The sequence below is a fragment of the Rana temporaria genome, chromosome 8 (genome assembly GCF_905171775.1).
Source record: "Rana temporaria chromosome 8, aRanTem1.1, whole genome shotgun sequence".
NCBI classification, from domain to species: domain Eukaryota; kingdom Metazoa; phylum Chordata; class Amphibia; order Anura; family Ranidae; genus Rana; species Rana temporaria.
Window position 1 is genome coordinate 188,392,357 of NC_053496.1, and position 12,605 is coordinate 188,404,961.

The 12,605-nt window shown below is 45.0% G+C and overlaps 1 pseudogene; it reads right to left on the bottom strand.

Moving 5' to 3' along the window:
• Positions 1–11,143: 11,143 nt before the first annotated feature.
• Positions 11,144–11,226, bottom strand: LOC120912535 (annotated as a pseudogene).
• Positions 11,227–12,605: the final 1,379 nt, after the last annotated feature.

Here is a 12,605-nt window from a genome sequence, read left to right on the forward strand (position 1 = left end):
TATATGATATACTCCTGACCTCTGTATATGATATACTCCTGACCTCTGTATATGATAAACTCCTGACCACTGTATATGATATACTCCTGACCCCTGTATATGATATACTCCTGACCTCTGTATATGATATACTCCTGACCACTGCACTCTAGGCCCATTATTCAGAGTTACCTTTAACCTGATGACCTGTGAAGGCTTTTAACCACTTCCCACCCGGCCTATAGCAAAATGACGGCCGGGAAGTGGTTCAGTTATCCTGACTAAGCATCATATGGTGTCCAGCAGGATAAGCCTCCCTAGGGAGCACACAGCGTGGCGATCGCAACACCGATCTCGATAAAGAGCTCTTTACCACATGACCATCTGTGTCCAATCACGGCTGATCACAACCTGAACAGGAGAGCCTAGGGTGACCACGTGTCTCGGATTGCCCGGGACAGTCCCACATTTTGCAGGTCTGTCCCGGGCACATTCATTCCAGGACAATACAGTGTCCCGAATTGAAACTGACACAGCCAACCCCCCTCCCCCCGGGCCAATCTGATACCCACAAAAAAGGCCAACACATCACTGCTTTACTCACTGACGGCACATGTCCTGGCCAGGAATGCCTGGAGGAGCACAATCCCGCCCCCTGCTTGTGATTGGAGAAATCATAAATCCCGCCTCTTGTGTCCAATCACTGTGCTGTGATTCGTTACAACACAAGCTGATTTTTGGGAAGGGAGGGTGTTCCTGAATGGTAGTTTGGAAATGTGGTCACCCTAGAAGAGCCAATTAACGACTTTTTCTCACTCGCATCTGACAGACGAGAATAGAGGAGAGCAGCTGCTCTCCTGACAAGGGGTGGGGCTGTGCCAGGGGCGGACTGACCATTGAGGAACTCGGGCACTGCCCAAGGGCCCCATGCCAATAGGGGGCCCCATCAGGGTTGCCAGGCTCATTAAAACCAGGGACAGTATGTAAAAATCTGTGTTTTTTTTTTACATCTGTCCCTGATATGTCCAAAACCTACATGCTTTTGATGTGAAAATTTCAAGATTTTAGCTGCCCGCCTCTGTACTGCCACCTGGCTTGGTGGCCATCTGTAAGCCTGGGGGCCCCATAATCTTCTATTGCCCGGGGGCCCCATGAGTTGTCAGTCCGCCCCTGGGCTGTGCTGATTGTTTATCAGTGCAACCGCCCGCGGATGCCCGTCCAGGACCACCAGGGATGCCGCCAGGACCACTAGAGATGCCTACAAAGGAAGTCCACCAAGTATGCTACCCTGGACCACCACAATCATTGCCCATCAGTGATGCATATCAGTGCCATCTATCAGTGCCGCCTATGAGTGCCTTCTATCAGTGCCACTTAAAAATACCTGTCAGTGCAGCCTTTCAGTGCCCATCAGTGCCACTCCTATATACCTATTAGTGCCCACCTGTGCCACCTATGAGTGCCCATCAGTGCCGTCTATCAATGCCCATCAGTGCTGCATATCATTGCCACCATCAGTGAAGGAGAAAACGTACTCATTTACTAAATTTTATAACAGAAACAATGAAAAATGTTTTGTTATTATTAATTCATTACGTTTCATTTGTTTAGATGCGACATTCGTTATTTTGGATAATTTGTAACTTTCGGATAAATTCGTATTCATTACGTTCACTAACAGCTAAATTTGAAAGGAAATTCGTTATACGTTAATTTGTTAGTTATTATTTCGGATTTTCGAATTTCGAAATTTCTAATTTATTAAAAAAAAAATTGATCGTAACTAATGACCCGAAAAACGAAGAAACAAATGAAAGGAAAACAAAGAAATGTTTGGTCAGTGCACATGTCTACAGCTTAGTAGATGATAAATTAGACAGATAACTGAGAAGCCGCAGATGTCACTCGCTAACAAGCTTTTAGATGTTTTACGAAGTTCCAAGGAATGTCTATACAAGAGGAAATCTATATGTTGTAAACGCCTAGAAGAGGCCACTTGGCATCCTGGCGTGATTCGCTCCTTTCCCTGGTGAAATAAAAGGTTTGTTTTCCTGGAGTCCGTGTCCGGAGTCCATTCCTGGTTTCCCAGAACTCAAAGAGCCGTTTTGCTGCAACATTTATCTGGTGCATTGGCCGGGAAACCAGGTGTGACGGCTGTGACAGGTGACAACACCACCAGCAATTCTTCTCATTTCACCGACACACACAACTTTTTTTTTCTCTTCAATACATTTTTTTATTATAATTTTTACTTTTAAACAGATTACAGTCATAGAATCAGGAAATAGTAAAAAGGTAGAAATGCGATTGGTCAGGAAAATGACTTGTCTGGAATGTGGAGGCGGAGTCATACAATACAACACACAACGTGTTCCATTATTATAACAAAGTATTGTAGAAAAGATCACACCATAGAAAATGGGGGAAAAGGAGAAAATAAACCCGGATATTAAGGGGAAATTTGTGTACGAGGAACACCTTAACAATCACCACCATTTTATTCTCCGGGGCCTCTGCTATCAGATAATATATGTTTGGGGGTTTTATCTAATCTTCAGGCCTAAAATAATGCAAAAACATCTGACAGTGAAAGGGTTAATGTGAGCTAGATGGGATGACTCTGCTGTGCTCACACATTAGAGCTCCCCCTAGCTGCAGCCTGGTAATAACATTGCTAGGAGGTCTATTCATTTATCTGCTCCATACTTCCCATCTTTATATAAACGTCTCCTGACATTTAGGGGTCTATTCATAAAATATGTGCATAGCAATTCCCCCGGGGAAAGTCCATGTACATTCCTTCTGTGTGAATGGGGGAAAGATGAATGTTATTAGGATATTTGCTGTGCTGGTCGAACGGTTTCCATTCATTTACAATGGAAATGATTGCATTTGGCCACTAGATGGAGATAATTTCTATGGTACTTAGCGCCATCTAATGGCCAAATGTGGTATTTTCTGTTTTACATCAATGGTCGGTATTAAAACCACAGTGACAGATTTTTGCCACTAGATGGAGCCGATGATCTTTTTTTTATTTTTTTTATGTTTTTATGTTACCAAGTTTTTATTGAACACACCATGTAAACATTCACAGTGCGGGTGGAAAAAGTATGTGAACCCTCGGATTTAATAACTGGTTGAACCTCCCTTGGCAGCAATAACTTCACCCAAACGTTTCCTGTAGTTGCAGATCCGACGTGCACAACGGTCAGGAGTCATTCTTCACCATTCCTCTTTACAGAACTATTTCGGTTCAGCAATATTCTTGGGATGTCTGGTGTGAATCGCTTTCTTGAGGTCAGGCCACAGCATCTCTCTTATTATATCGCATTCTTCAGTGTGCATGGAAGTGTATCATCTGATCTTTTTTTTTTTTTAATATCTTTATTTATTTTCCATAAAAAAACACCACATTTTAATTTAAAAATTTAAATTTATAAAAAAAAAAAAAAAAAGTTTACGCATTTTCAGCCATTAGGGGCCCCCTGCTCGCCCCTGGTGCCGACGCGCGCGATCACCCGTTACAGAGCGAGAAACGGGAGCTGTGTGTGTAAACACACAGCTCCCGGTCCTGTGAGGGGGAGAAATGCCCGATTGTCTGTTCATACAATGTATGATCTGTCATTTCCCCCAGTCAGTCCACCCCCCCTTCAGTTAGAACCCACCTAGGGAACATAATTAACCCCTCACTCGCCCCCCTAGTGTTAAACCCTTCCCTGCCAGTGACATTTTTAGAGTAATCAATGCATTTTTATAGCACTGATCGCTATAAAAATGCCAATGGTCCCAAAAATGTGTCAAAAGTGTCCGCCATAATGTCGCAGTACCGATAAAAATCGCTGATCGCCGCCATTACTAGTAAAAAAAAAGAAATAATAATAAAAATGCTATAAAACTATCCCCTATTTTGTAGACGCTATAACTTTTGCGCAAACCAATCAATAAACGCTTATTGCGATTTTTTTTACAAAAAATATGTAGAAGAATACGTATCGGCCTAAACTGAGGGAAATTATTTTTTTTATATATTTTTGGGGATATTTATTACAGCAAAAAGTAAAAAATATTATTTTTTTTTTCAAAATTTTCGCTCTATTTTTGTTTATAGCGCAAAAAAATAAAAACCCAAGAGGTGATCAAATACCACCAAAAGAAAGCTCTATTTGTGGGTAAAAAAGGATGCCAATTTTGTTTGGGAGCCACGTCGCACGACCGCGCAATTGTCAGTTAAAGCGACGCAGTGCCGAATCGCGAAAAGTGGCCCGGTCATTGACCAGCAATATGGTCCGGGGCTGAAGTGGTTATATAGTGTCTCGGTAGTTGTTGTTATCTTAATTCCAAGATACTTTAGTTCTTTTTTCCCCCAGCTAAATGGGAAATCTTCTCCATATATATTCCTTTCTGCTTTAGGAATATCAATACCGAGTATCTCCGATTTAGCTGTTTTTTTTTTTTTTAAAGTTAGACATGTTTCCGAACTCTTTAAGGGATTTCATTAAATTAGGTAGTGTTATTCTGGGGTTAGTTTCAAAAAATAAAATACCATCCGCGTAAGCTGCGAGTTTATGATATTCTTCCCCAACTTGTATCCCCTTAATGTCCGCATTCCGCCTTATCCCCCTTAACAGAGGTTCCAGCGCAAGGATAAACAGTAGCGGTAATAATGGGCACCCCTGTCGAGTGCCATTTTTCATCTGAAATGGCTCTGATACCGTCCCATTTACTTTGACTCTCGCCGTTGGTCTATTGTATAAAGGTTTTATCCAGTTAGTCATTCTGGGTCCCATGTCTATAGCCTCGAGTGTACACTGCATGAAGCCCCAGTCTACCCTGTCAAATGCTTTTTCAGCATCGATTGACAGGAGTAGACCTGGGGCCCCGCTTTCTTTGATTTTCTCAATGGCCAGAAGGGTTCTAATTACATTATCCCTCCCCTCCCTTCCTGAAATGAATCCAACTTGGTCTTCATGGACCACATCTTTCATTATTGTTTTCATCCTACTGGCGAGTACCTCTGAGAATAACTTAGTATCGATGTTCAGAAGTGAATATCGTCAGACCGTCTGGTCCGGGACTTTTCCCATTTGGCAGTTCTTGTATGATTTTTATTATTTCCTCTTCTGTTATGGGGGCCTCTAAATAATTACATTTGTCTTTTGGGATTTTATCTAAGTCGACCTCCTCCAGGAATGCTTTTATTTTCTCTTCTTTTTGTTTCCCCTCTACTTTTGTATCTTTTGAATTTAACCACTTCCCGCCCGGCCTATGGCCGATTTACGTCCGGGAAGTGGTTGTGAAATCCTGACAGGACGTCCATGGACGTCCTGCAGGATTTCATGCCGCGCGCGCCGATCGGTGATGCGGGGTGTCAGTCTGACACCCTGCATCTCCGATCTCGGTAAACAGTCTCTCACGGAGACTCTTTACCACGTGATCAGCCGTGTCCAATGACGGCTGATCACGATGTAAACAGGAAGAGCCGTTGATGGCTCTTCCTCACTCGCGTCTGACAGACGCGAGTATAGGAGAGCCGATCGGCGGCTCTCCTGACAGGGGGGGTGTGCCCACAAATGGGCACTGACTGGCAATATGAGTAAATCAGTGCTGCCACCCCAGTGTCCATCAGTGCCACCCCACAGTGTCCATCAGTGCCACCCCACAGTGCCCATCCATGCCCAGTGCCCACCTATCAGTGCCCATCTGTGCCACCCATAAGTATCCATCAGTGCCACCCATAAGTGCCCATCTGTGCCGCCTATGAGTGCCCAGTGCCGCCTATGTGTGCCCATCAGTGCCGCCTATGTGTGCCCATCAGTGCCGCCTATGTGTGCCCATCAGTGCTGCCTATGTGTGCCCATCAGTGCCGCCTATGTGTGCCCATCAGTGCCGCCTATGAGTGCCCATCAGTGCCGCATACCAGCGCCACCAATCAGTGCCACCTCATCTGTGCCCGTCAGTACCACCTCATCGATGTCCATCAGTGCCATCTCATCGTGCCCATCAGTGCCGCCATATCAGTGGCCGTAATTGAAAGAGAAAACTTATTTACAAAAAAATTAACAGAAAAAAATAAAAACGTCATTTTTTTCCAGAATTTTCAGTCTTTTTTTAGTTGTTGCGCAAAAAAAAAAATCGCAGAGGTGATCAAATACCACCAAAAGAAAGCTCTATTGGTGGTAAAAAAAGGACGTCAATTTTGTTTGGGAGCCACGTCGCACGACCGCGCAATTGCCATTCAAAGTGCGACAGTGCTGAAAGCTGAAAATTGGCTTGGGCGGGAAGGTGCGTAAGTGCCTGGTATGGAAGTGGTTAAAAAACAAAGCTTCCCGTAATATTCTTGGAAAATTTTAGCTATTTCTGGTGTTTTGTATCTTAATGACCCAGTGCTTGTTTGTATTTTCTCTATTCAATTAACTTTTTTTTTTTCTTTTTTAATAGTTTCGCTAAATAATTCCCCAACTTCATTTGACTAAAAACCACTCGGGTTTCCTGTTCTATTACCTCTCTCATCTCCTCCCTTTTAATACTAAGGTTCAATAGGAGTTCTTTCTCTCTAGTTTTCTTATGTTGCTGTTCTAATTCATATATTTCTTTTGTTAATGATATTTTTTTTCTCATTAGTTCTTTTCTTTTTTTCCACTCCCTCCCTAATCGACATTCCCCTAATATAAGCCTTATGGGCTTCCCAGACTATGGCCTCTGACATACCTTCTGTAGTATTCTCCTTAAAGAATTGCTCTAATTCGTTCTTTATTCTCTGTACTATTTCTTTGTCCTGTAAAAGTTCTTCATTCAGCCTCCAACTATTATTCCTATTTTGTACCTCTCCTATCTTCATTTGGAGTGTAATTGGTGCATGGTCTGAGAATGTTGTTATTCCGATGTTTGTGTTTTCCAATGTTTCCAATATCCGATGCTCTACTAGGAAAAAAATCGATTCTTGAGTACGTCCCATGCACAGGGGAGTGGAATGTATAATCCGAGTCGATGATCTAATATATGTCATGATTGGAGGAACGAGTGTCACATTCATTCTACAATTTATTTTTAAAATAGATCCCTAAATGTCTGTGAACTCTTCCACCACAAAATGTACTCAGCCAAAGAGAGGGAATGACTCATAATGACTCCATTTTTATTTTAAAAAGCCTAGAGGACCAACTTTTAAGTGGTGGGGTTAACGCGTTTCGTCCTGGAAGACGACTTGAGAAAACAGACCTCTTGTAAAAGTTTCCACCACAAAATGTACTCAGCCAATGAGAGGTAATGACTCTATATTTATTTTATCCTGCTATCAATGGCCAACACGGTACAACACTTCATCCATGTCTTTGGTGATCTCTGATCTCCTTATGAAGTGTTTCTTACATGATGAAGATCAGCCATGGAGTATATCTGAGGTGTATATCAGGGTGTGCTTCTTCCCCACATGTCCAGCAACATTCACATACAAGACATTTCCCGCACTCACTAATACACCTCGAGGGTTGTGTGGGACCCCTGATGTAAAGGAAGATAGGACTTCAGTAAGGAACATTTCCCTCACTCAGGACAGGAAAGTGGCTTCCTCTTTGTGTGAGATCTCTGATGTTTCTTAAAATTGGACCTATCTAAAAAACATTTCCTGCACTCAGGACAGGAATACGGCTTCTCCCCTGTGTGAGATCTCTGATGTCTGTCAAGCTGGGACTTCCACGAAAAACATTTCCCGCACTTAGGACAGGAATACGGCTTCTCCCCCGTGTGTAATCTCTGATGCGTGTTCAAATTGGACTTCCGTGAAAAACATTTCCCGCATTGAAAACAGGAATAAGGCTTCTCCCCCGTGTGAGATCTCTGATGTCTGTAAAAACTGGACTTTTCTGAAAAACATTTCTCGCACTCAGGACAGGAATGTGGCATCTCCCCCATATGTGATCTCTGATGTCTGTAAAAGCTGGACTTTTTGGAAAAAAGAATCTTGCAACCAGGACAGGAATGTGGCTTCTCCCCTGTGTGAGATCCCTTATGTGTGCAAAGAGGGGACTTCTGTGAAAAACATTTCCCGCATTCAGGGCAGGAATACGGCTTCTCACCTGTGTGCAATCTTTGATGTATAAAAAGAACGGACTTCTCTGAAAAAAATTTCCTGCACTCAGAGCAGGAATACGACTTCTCTCCTCTGTGAGATCCTTTATGCACATTAAGTTTGGATTTACAACTGAAACACTTCCCACACTCAGGACAGGGAAACCTCTTATCTGTTGGAAGGACGACACCGTCAGGATAAGAGTAATACGATGGTCCGGCACCGTCCCGCACAGTCTGAGGTTCCTCGGGATAAGAGGAATACGATGGTCCGGCACCGTCCCGCACAGTCTGAGGTTCCTCGGGATAAGAGGAATACGATGGTCTGGCACCGTCCCGCACAGTCTGAGGTTCCTCAGGATAAGAGGAATACGATGGTCCGGCACCGTCCCGCACAGTCTGAGGTTCCTCAGGATAGGAGGAATACGATGGTCCGGCACCGTCCTGCACAGTCTTAGGTTCCTCAGGATAAGAGGAATACGATGGTCCGGCACCGTCCCGCACAGTCTGAGGTTCCTCAGGACAAGAGGAATACGATGGTCCCGCACCGTCCTGCACAGTCTGAGGTTCCTCAGGATAAGAGGAATACGATGGTCCGGCACCGTCCCGCACAGTCTGAGGTTCCTCAGGATAAGAGGAATACGATGGTCCATCTACACTGTGTGGTGCCGGATGGACATTTGAGGTAGTCTGGTTTTCTCCTGGACTATACTGTGTGATGTCCTCATCTTCTACTTCACAGTCTGGAGACAAAGTGAGACAATCCTCTGAGGTTTTCCTCATCTCCCGTCCATCTACTAAAATAGAGATACAAAGATTATTACTAGACATGAGCTGATTGGTTCCCCTAAACCAGGACTCCTCCCACATCAGGCAGCTTTGTCTCTGAGGATCGTACAATTTCCCCCTCAAGGTAACTTGCCCCCACCCCAAAGCAGCCCGTTCCCATGTTGATGGAGACAAAGGCCTCTTTCCTACAACCCTGGGCGGTGGTTGTGGGGGTCTGCTGGCAGGATGCTTATTGGAATCTGGAAGCCCCCTTTTTACAAGAGGGCCCCTAGATTGCAGGCCCCCTTCCTATGTGAAGGAGTATGGGGTACATTGTACCCCTACCCATTCAACAAGAAAAAGGGTAAAAATAAATAAAAACAGAAGGCAGTTTTTGACAATTTCTTTATTAAAAATAGAAAAACAATGGGGGTAATCCACAAAGATCCAGCGTAACTTAATTTTTCCCATTTAAGTTACACTGCCTTAAAATTTCTACCTAAGTGCCCGATCCACAAAGCACTTACCTAGAAATTTTTGGCTGTGTAACTTAAATTCCGCCGGCGCAAGGCGTTCCTCTTTTCATGGGGGCGATTCCCATTTAAATGAGGCGCGCTCCCGCGCCGGCCGTACTACGCATGCTCGTGACGTCATTTTCCCGACGTGCATAGCGCGAAATTACGTTACGCCGAGCTTTGTGGATTGCGACGGGTCAATAAAGCTGCGTCGGGAAAAAAAAAAGATACAGCGCGAAAAAAAAAATTCAAAACAAAAAAAAAATTGCGTCGCTGGACAGAAGGGTCTGTTTTTACATGGTGTAAACAGTTTACACTTTGTAAAAGCAGCCCTAATTTTGCGTTTGCAAACTAAAACTTACGGAGAAAAAACGAAGCTGAAAAGCTTCGTGGATCTCCGTAAGTGCTAATTTGCATACCTGAGGCGGCATTTCGACACAAATGCCCCCAGCGGCGGATGCGGTACTGCATCCTAAGATCCGGCAGTGTAAGTCCCTTACACATGCCGGATCTTCTGCCTAACTATGGAAAACTGATTCTGTGGATCAGTTCCATAGTTAGAAACAGGCATACGACGGCATAACAGCAGTTTTGAGGATCTGGCCCAATGTTCCCTGATGTAGATCCATCCTCAATCACACAGCCGTTGGCGGGCCTGAAAAAAAATGCTCTTCTGTCAACTAGGGCAATACATGGCATGCTGTTTGACTGCTCTTATACAAGTATGGGCGGCGCCACCTGGTTACATCACCTGGTAGCACTGCCCCCTTGTGATGTACGTAAGAAACCCAGCATTCACCAGTTTCTATTGAAAAGCTTGTGGCGTGCAAAACACAACCTCATAAAGAGTGTTCACAAAAACGTGCAGACGGGTGAAAACGTCAAATGGTCATCTGAAAAGGACCCAACCCTGATCCTCCAGGGCGTTAGGCTCCTGGCAGGGACTGAGGTAATCGGTGGTCCATGCAGCCAAAGCCGACACGGACCCAACTTTCTTGGAGGGTCTGCCGAAACAGAACCCTCCTTGGTGAGGCTCCCCCGAAGGGAGACCCCATGAGAGCAGGTGAACTAAGCCAGAAGGCCATGTCCACCTACTCCCAAGACGTTCAGGGCTGGCCTGAGGACCGGCACCCTACTTATCACACACAAGGTGTACAAATTGTGCACCAACAAAAACAAGACATAAAAGTGACAACACAGGGGTAAAATAAAAAAGAAAGTGGGGGAGAAAGAAGGCGGGAGAGGTGAGTAGAAAGTGACCATCGTGCAATACGATGGCCAGCCCTCCGGCCAGGAAACAAAAATTCACCTGGTCCTAGCCAAAAGGCTCGGCCCTAGAGGCAGGTGGTAAAAAAGTGTATGTGGAGATGTGACCAAGGTGCCACACTTGTAAGTGCCCTCTCAGACACTCGTGCAATGTATGGCACCCCTGGACTGCCATTCCAGGGGCACTATCTCCACAGGCTTTTCAACGGACCCTGACCCCCGGCCCAGCAGCACCCTTCCCTGGCAGGAAGGTAGGAGTTCTGAGAGATTAGGGAGAGCCCACCTCAGACGGCTATTCCCCCTACTCCCATCACTCCCTCCTAATCACGTTCGGGAAATACTAACCGCTCCCCCCAAGGGGAAGGAGGAGGTAGTGTTCTCTCCTGAACAACTGACTGGGGCAGGCACCACAAAATCCAGGCCAGAGGCCCAGCCCTTCAGCTTCGACCTCATGCCTCTCTGTCCAAATCAGAAGGCCTCCGCCTCCGCGCCAGCAGGCTTAGCATCTGCCAACCGCCATCCCTTTCCACCTCGCCATGTACTCAGGACGGTTAGCATAGCACCACCTACTGGCAACTGATAAGAACAGATACTACACTTGATCTTAGCCAAAAGGCCGAGAAGTGAACCCAGCCTGCACCAGTTGGTGACGTCACAAGGGAACCGTTTGTCTTAGTGGATAGAAGAGTGTTTTTTTTAGGCCCGGAGGGCATCGTGATTGAAAATGGCTCTACATCGGGGGAACATTTATTTTTTATTTTTAATAAAGTAATTGTAAAAAACTGCCTCCTTATTTTATTTATTTTTACACTTTTTTGGTGAATGAGTAGTTGTACTTTGTACCCCATACCCCTTCACATGGGGGGTGAGGCTGGGATCTGGGGGTTTCCTTGTTAAAGGGGACTTCCAGATTCCGATAAGCCCCCTGTCCCAGACCCCCACAGCCATCGGTCAGAGTTGTTGGGAAGATGTCCTTGTCCTCATCAACATTGTGATAAGTGCTTTGGGGTAGGCACCCCCTATGTTGAGGGCATGTGGCTTGCTACGGTTTAGGAGGGGGAGGGCTTAACTGCCCCCCCTTTTTCTGGCCTACCGGGCTGCATGCTCGGATAAGGGCCTGGTATGTATATTGGGTGGACCCCACGTTGTTTTTTTTTGGTGTGTGGGTTCCCCCTTAAAATCCATACCCAGCTCAGGAAAGTGACCAGGGTATTATAGGCTACTCTGGACCAATCAGTGAGCAGTATGGGTGGAGGAATGGATTTAGTGTTAATGACCCACCTGTGCTGATCTCTGTAGGAGTGTCCTCCTCTATAAATGTCCCCGTTATTCCATCCTCCTCCATAGACTGCTGATCATCCCTCACATACGTCTCTTCTTCTTCTGATTTCACCTCAAATTCTATATCGATTGGATCTCCACTCTAAACCAAGAGAATGAGAGAGAATATCATCTGTAAGATATAAACTTACATACAAAATCCACACATCATCTCCACCAGTCCATGTTCTAGATGCTCCGCCCCACCGACCTTGTAACAGTGGGGGATGGTGTGACCTTCCTGTGTGGAATCCCGGGAATACAGAGGACGGGGACATCTCTCTGGTGGGTTCCTGGTATTAGGTGGCTCCATCATATCCTTGTGTCCTTCTGAAAACTCCTCCATCCCTCCATACTCCTCATCCTCCTCTTTATACTCTTCTTTAATATCAATATTATCATCCCCGAGGTTTCCACTCTGAATATAGAATAAAACATTCATTATAATAAACATGCTTGTGTATAAATCATAACTACCAATAATTCTTCCTCATCTACCTGATGATGGTGGGGGATGGTGTGACCTTCCTGTGTGGAATCCCGGGAATACAGAGGACGGGGACATCTCTCTGGTGGGTTCCTGGTATTAGGTGGCTTCATCATATCCTTGTGTCCTTTTGAAAACTCCTCCATCACTCCATACTCCTCATCCTCCTCTTTATACTCTTCTTTAATGACAATATTATA